Source organism: Arachis stenosperma, chromosome 3 (assembly GCF_014773155.1).
Source record: "Arachis stenosperma cultivar V10309 chromosome 3, arast.V10309.gnm1.PFL2, whole genome shotgun sequence".
Lineage (NCBI taxonomy): Eukaryota > Viridiplantae > Streptophyta > Magnoliopsida > Fabales > Fabaceae > Arachis > Arachis stenosperma.
Window position 1 is genome coordinate 54,976,303 of NC_080379.1, and position 7,583 is coordinate 54,983,885.

Genomic DNA, 7,583 nt, shown 5'->3' on the forward strand with positions numbered 1-7,583 from the left:
CTATTTCTGGCGTTAAACGCCGGGCTGGTGCCCATTCCTGGCGTTTAACGCCAGGTTGTTGCCCTTTACTGGCGTTTAACGCCAGTCTGGTGCCCCTTTCTGGCGTTAAACGCCCAGAATGGTGCCAGACTGGGCGTTAAACGCCCAACAGCTAGCATTACTGGCGTTTGAACGCCAGCTTCTTCTCCTCCAGGGTGCTGTTTTTCTTCCTGTTTTTCATTCTGTTTTTGCTTTTTTCATTGTTTTTGTGACTTCTTATGATCATCAACCTACAAAAAAGATAAAATAACAAAAGAAGATAGTTAGCTATAAAACATTGGGTTGCCTCCCAACAAGCGCTTCTTTAATGTCATTAGCTTGACAGAGGACTCTCATGGAGCCTCAGAAATACTCAAAACCGTGTTGGAACCTCCCAACACCAAACTTAGAGTTTGAGTGTGGGGGTTCAACACCAAACTTAGAGTTTGGTTGTGGCCTCCCAACACCAAACTTAGAGTTTGACTGTGGGGGCTCTGCTTGGCTCTGTTTTGAGAGAAGCTCTTCATGCTTCCTCTCCATGATGATAGAGGGATGTCCTTGGGCCTTAAACACCAAGGATTTTTCATTCACTTGAATGATTAACTCTCCTCTATCAACATCAATCACAGCCTTTGTTGTGGCTAGGAAGGGTCTGCCAAGGATGATGGATTCATCCATGCACTTCCCAGTCTCTAGGACTATGAAATCAGTAGGGATGTAATGGTCTTCAATCTTCACCAAAACATTCTCTACAAGTCCATGAGCTTGTTTTCTTGAATTGTCTGCCATCTCTAATGAGATTCTTGCAGCTTGCACCTCAAAGATCCCTAATTTCTCCATTACAGAGAGGGGCATGAGGTTTACACTTGACCCTAAGTCACACAAGGCCTTCTTGAAGGTCATGGTGCCTATGGTACAAGGTATAGAAACTTCCCAGGATCTTGCCTCTTTAGAGGCAGTTTCTGCCTAGACAAGTCATCCAGTTCTTTGGTGAGCAAAGGTGGTTCTTCCTCCCAAGTCTCATTTCCAAATAACTTGTCATTTAGCTTCATGATTGCTCCAAGGTATTTAGCAACTTGCTCTTCAGTGACATACTCATCCTCTTCAGAGGAAGAATACTCATCAGAGCTCATGAATGGCAGAAGTAAGTCCAATGGAATCTCTATGGTCTCATTTTGAGCCTCAGATTCCCATGGTTCCTCATTGAGGAACTCAGAGGAGATTGGTGCACGCCCACTGAGGTCTTCCTCAGTGGCGTCCTCCTCCTCTCTTTCCTCTCCACATTCGGCCATGTCTATGGCTTTGCACTCCCCTTTTGGATTTTCTTCTGTATTACTTGGGAGAGTACTAGGAGGGAGTTCAGTAACTTTCTTACTCAGCTGACCCACTTGTCCTTCCAAATTCCTAATGGAGGACCTTGTTTCATTCATGAAACTTTGAGTGGTTTTGATTAGATCAGAGACCATTGTTGCTAAGTCAGAGGTATTCTGCTTAGAACTCTCTGTCTGTTGCTGAGAAGATGATGGAAAAGGCTTGCTATTGCTAAACCTGTTTCTTCCACCATTATTGTTATTGAAACCTTGTTGAGGTCTCTCTTGATTCTTCCATGAGAAATTTGGGTGATTTCTCCATGAAGAATTATAGGTGTTTCCATAGGGTTCTCCTAGGTAATTCACCTCTTCCATTGAAGGGTTCTCAGGATCATAAGCTTCTTCCTCAGATGAAGCATCCTTAGTACTGTTTGGTGCATTTTGCATTCCAGACAGACTTTGAGAAATCAAATTGACTTGTTGAGTCAATATCTTGTTCTGAGCCAATATGGCATTCAGAGCGTCAATCTCAAGAACTCCTTTCTTCTGACTAGTCCCATTGTTCACAGGATTCCTTTCAGAAGTGTACATGAATTGGTTATTTGCAACCATTTCAATTAGTTCCTGAGCCTCTGTAGGCGTCTTCTTCAGATGAAGAGATCCTCCAGCAGAGCTATCCAAAGACATCTTGGATAGTTCATAGAGACCATCATAGAAAATACCTATGATGCTCCATTCAGAAAGCATGTCTGAAGGACATCTTCTGATTAATTGTTTGTATCTTTCCCAAGCTTCATAGAGGGATTCTCCATCCTTCTGTCTGAAGGTTTGGACTTCCACTCTAAGCTTACTCCATCTTTGTGGTGGAAAGAACTTTGCCAAGAAGGCATTGACTAGCTTTTCCCAAGAGTCCAGGCTTTCTTTAGGTTGAGAATCCAACCATATTCTAGCTCTGTCTCTTACAGCAAAAGGGAATAGCATCAGTCTGTAGACCTCAGGGTTAACCCCATTAGTCTTGACTGTGTCACAGATTTGCAAGAATTCAGCTAAGAACTGATGAGGATCTTCCATTGGAAGTCCATGGAACTTGCAATTCTGTTGCATTAGAGAAACTAATTGAGGCTTAAGCTCAAAGTTGTTTGCTCCAATGGCAGGGATAGAGATGCTTCTCCCATAAAATCAGGAGTAGGTGCAGTGAAGTCACCCAGCACCTTCCTTGCATTGTTGGCATTGTTGTTGTTTTCGGCTGCCATGTGTTCTTCTTCCTTGAAGAATTCGGTCAGGTCCTCTAAAGAGAGTTGTGCTTTAGCTTCTCTTAGCTTTCTCTTCAAGGTCCTTTCAGGTTCAGGATCAGCTTCAACAAGAATGCCTTTGTCTCTGCTCCTGCTCATATGAAAGAGGAGAGAAAAAGAAAATGTGGAATCCTCTATGTCACAGTATAGAGATTCCTTGAAGTGTCAGAGGAAAGAGAAATAGTAAGAAGAAGGAGAAGAAGAATTCGAACTTTATTAGTTAGGGTTCGAATTGTGCATTAAGAAGGAGTAGTACTTCATAAATAGAAGGATGGGAAGAGGGAAGAGAATTTTCGAAAATCAAAAGTGAAAAAGAAATCAAGTGATTTTTGAAAAAGATTTTGAAATTAGAAATTAAAAAGATTTGATTGAAAACTAAAAAAATGTGATTAAAAAGATTTGATTGAAAAGTTATGGTTTTAAAAAGATGTGATTGAGAAGATATGATTTGAAAATAATTTTAAAGGATATGATTTGAAAACAATTTGAAAGGATGTGATTAAAAAAATTGATGACTTGCCTAACAAGAAAAGATATGATTCAAACATAAAACCTTCCTTAATAGAAAAGGCAAAAAATGTTCAATCAAATCATTAATTGTTAGTAAGTATCTTTGAAAAAGGAAAGAAATTGATTTTGAAAACATTTGATTAAAAAGATATGATTTGAAAAAGATTTGGTTTTGAAAAACTTTGAAAACTTGAAAAAGATTGATTTGAAAACAAAATTCTCCCCCTAGCACCATCCTGGCGTTAAACGCCCAGAATGGTATACATTCTGGCGTTTAACGCCCAAAATGCTACCTCTTTGGGCGTTAAACGCCCAACCAGGTACCCTGGCTGGCGTTTGAACGCCAGTCTGCCTTCTTCACTGGGCATTTTTGAATGCTCAGCTTTTTCTGTATAATTCCTCTGCAGTATGTTCTGAATCTTCAATTCTTTGTATCATTGACTTGAAAAGACACAAAATAAAAATATTTTTGGATTTTTTTAATAATCAAAATGCAACAAGAATCAAATAACAATGCATGCAAGACACCAACTTAGCAGTTTGTGTACTACTGACACTATATGAGACACATAAACACTCAAGCCAAAAGAATTCAAAGATCAAAGTAAGAGATCATCAAGAATTACTTGAAGATCCTTAAGACACATGAATGAATGCATGTAATTGACACCAAACTTAAGATGAGACACTAGACTTAGGCAAGAAACAGCAAATATTTTTTTGGTTTTCATGATTTTGTAATTTTTTTTGTGTTTTTTTTCGAAAATTAAGTGGAAAAGGTATCAAAATTCTTAATGAGAATTCCAGGAATCAGTGCAATGCTAGTCTAAGATTCCGGTCCAGGAATTAGACATGGCTTCACAGCCAGCCAAGCTTTCAAAGAAAGCTTCGGTCCAAAACACTAGACATGACCAAAGGTCAGCCAAGCCTTAGCGGATCACTGCTCCAAAAGCAAAATTGATGAAAATCAACAAGCTCTTGTGGTGATAAGTTGAAACCTCGGTCCAATTAGATTAGACATGGCTTCTCAGCCAGCCAGATTTCAACAAATCATCATGAAACTCTAGAATTCATCTTCAAGAATTTCGAAAAAAAATAAATACCTAATCTAAGCAACAAGATGAACCGTCAGTTGTCCAAACTAGAACAATCCCAGGCATTGTTACCAAAAGCTTGCTCAAAACTTGAACAATCCCCGGCAACGGCGCCAAAACTTGTGCGCGAAATTGTGAACAATACTTTTTCACAACTCTCATAATCCCGGTAATGGCTCCAAAAACTTGGTAGCTCAATACCATGGCATTACACAACTTCGCACAACTAACCAGCAAGTGCACTGGGTCGTCCAAGTAATACCTTACGTGAGTAAGGGTCGATCCACGGAGATTGTTAGCATTGAAGCAAGCTATGGTCATCTTGTAAATCTTAGTTAGGCAAACTCAAATGTATATGATGATGAACGAAAATAACATAAAAGATAAAGATAGTGATACTTATGTATATCATTGGTGTAAGAGCTTCAGACAAGTGTATGAAGATGCCTTCCCTTCCGTCTCTCTGCTTTCCTACTGCCTTCATCCAATCCTTCTTACTCCTTTCCATGGCAAGCTCGTGTAGGGTTTCACCGTTGTCAATGGCTACCTCCCATCCTCTCAGTGAAAGCGATTGCATATGCTCTGGTCACAGCATAGCGGAATTCATCTGTCGGTTCTCAATCAGGCGCGGAATAGAATCCAGTGATTCTTTTGCGTCTGTCACTAACGCCCCGCCCTCAGGGTTTGAAGCACGTCACAGTCATTCAATCATTGAATCCTACTCAGAATACCACAGACAAGGTTTAGACCTTCCGGATTCTCTTGAATGCTGCCATCAAGTCCTGCCTATACCACGAAGACTCTGATCTCACGGAATGGTTGGCTCGTTTGTCAGGCGAGCACTCGGTTGTCAGGCGATCACCATGCATCGTGCAATCGGGAATCCAAGAGATATTCACTAAGCCTCAGATGCTTGTAGAACAAGGATGGTTGTCAGTCACCTTGTTCATGAGTGAGAATGGTGATGGGCGTCAATCATCACCTTCATCATGTTGAAGAATAAGTGATATCTTGGATAAAGAATAAGCGGAATTGAATGGAAGAACAATAGTAATTGCATTAATACTCGAGGTACAGCAGAGCTCCACACCTTAATCTATGGTGTGTAGAAACTCCACCGTTGAAAATACATAAGAACAAGGTCTAGGCATGGCCGAATGGCCAGCCTCCCAAAGGTCTAAGATAGCATAAAACAAAGATAGCTACCCAAAAGGCTCTCCAAATACAATAGTAAAAGGTCCTACTTATAGAAAACTAGTACATAGATGAGTAAATGACATAAAAATCCACTTCCGGGCCCACTTGGTGTGTGCTTGGGCTGAGCAATGAAGCTTTTTTCGTGTAGAGACTCTCCTTGGAGTTAAACGCCAGCTTTAGTGCCAGTTTGGGCGTTTAACTCCCAATTAGGTGCCAGTTCCGGCGTTTAACGCTGGAATTTCTTGAGGTGACTTTGAACGCCGGTTTGGGCCATCAAATCTTGGGCAAAGTATGGACTATTATATATTGCTGGAAAGCCCAGGATGTCTACTTTCCAACGCCGTTGAGAGCGCGCCAATTGGGCTTCTGTAGCTCCAGAAAATCCACTTCGAGTGCAGGGAGGTCAGAATCCAACAGCATCTGCAGTCCTTTTGAGTCTCTGGATCAGATTTTTGCTCAGGTCCCTCAATTTCAGCCAGAAAATACCTGAAATCACAGAAAAACACACAAACTCATAGTAAAGTCCAGAAAGTGAATTTTAACTAAAAACTAATAAAACTATACTAAAACTAACTAGATCATACTAAAAATATACTAAAAATAATGCCAAAAAGCATACAAATTATCCGCTCATCAACCACTCAGCTGGTGGATCTATACACATGAGAAAAATAATTGAAGAGGCTCAAGAGCTCACAGATACGGTTGCTAGAAATCAGCATCTGTACTTAAGAAGTGAGTCCTCCATGAAAAAAGAGGCTAAGGCAGTATCCACTGAATTTAGTCCTCCAGAACAAGTTGCTGAACTCAATCAACAACTCTTTTCTATAACAAAACAACTAGCAGAATTTAAGGAGATACTACGAGAAACCAAGATGCTAACCAGAATATGGAAAACAATTAAATCAGACAAAAAAGCAATTATCCAAGCAGATAACAGAAGAATACCAAGCTATTCATTTAAGGAGTGGAAAGACATTGAACGTCTCAAATTAAAGCAGCAGGAAGCCAGAAAGAACATCTAACAGAGGATGACCAATTCACTACCCAGAATCCCTCTGAGGATCGTAAGAGCCTAGAGAGGAATGATTCTGGTGTTCAAACGCCAGAAAAGAGTCAAAAACTGGCGTTAAACGCCAATAAAGATGCCAGTTCTGGCATTCAAATGCCAGAAAAGGGTAGAAATCTGGCGTTAAACGCCCATTCAGCACCCAATTCTGGCATTCAAATGCCAATGAGGGATTAGGCACCTGCAAGTGCTGATAACAACCCTCCTAAGCACACTTCTTCAACCATTTCTGTAGGAAATAAATCCGCAGCAACTAAGGTTGAAGAATACCAAGCCAAGATGCCTTATCCACAGAAACTCTGCCAAGCGGAACAGGATAAACAATTTGCCCACTTTGCAGACTATCTCGGGACTCTTGAGATAAATTCCATTTGCATAGGCACTTGAGCAAATACCTTCTTATGCTAAGTTCATGAAAGAGATCTTAAGTCATAAGAAGGATTGGAGTGAAAATAAAAAGGTTTTCCTCACCGATGAATGCAGTGCAGTCATTTTAAAAAGCTTACCAGAGAAGCTTAAAGATCCCGGAAGCTTTATGATACCATGCACATTAGAGGGTGCTTGTACCAAGACAGCTCTATGTGATCTTGGGCGAGTATCAACCTGATACCTGCATCCATTATCAGAAAGCTTGATTTGACTAAAGAAGTCAAACCAACCCGGATATATCTCCAACTTGTTGACGAGTCTATTAAAATGCCATCAGGTGTAATTGAGGATATGATTGTCAAGGTTGGACCATTCGCCTTTCTCACTGACTTTGTAGTGCTGGAAATAGAGGAGCACAAGAGTGCAACTCTCATTCTGGGAAGACCTTTCCTAACAACTGGATGAACTCTCATTGACGTTCAAAAAGGGGAAGTGACCCTGAGAGTCAATGAGGATGATTTAAGTTGAATGCTGTCAAAGCTATGCAGCATCCAGACACATCAAGAGACTGCATGACCATTGATATTATTGACTCCCTGGTGGAGGAGGTCAATATGACTGAGAGTCTCGAATCAGAACTAGAGGACATCTTTAAAGATGCTCAGCCTGATTTGGAGGAATCAGAGAAAACAGAAGAACCTCTGATAACTCCTCATGAAGAGAG

General features: G+C 40.7%; 1 non-coding gene across 1 annotated transcript; it reads left to right on the plus strand.

The window, feature by feature from the left end:
- The first annotated feature begins 2,069 nt into the window (after positions 1–2,069).
- LOC130971824 (small nucleolar RNA R71) lies at positions 2,070–2,177 on the plus strand. Its single transcript, XR_009083031.1, has one exon. It is a non-coding gene; the product is annotated as a small nucleolar RNA R71 (small nucleolar RNA).
- Positions 2,178–7,583: the final 5,406 nt, after the last annotated feature.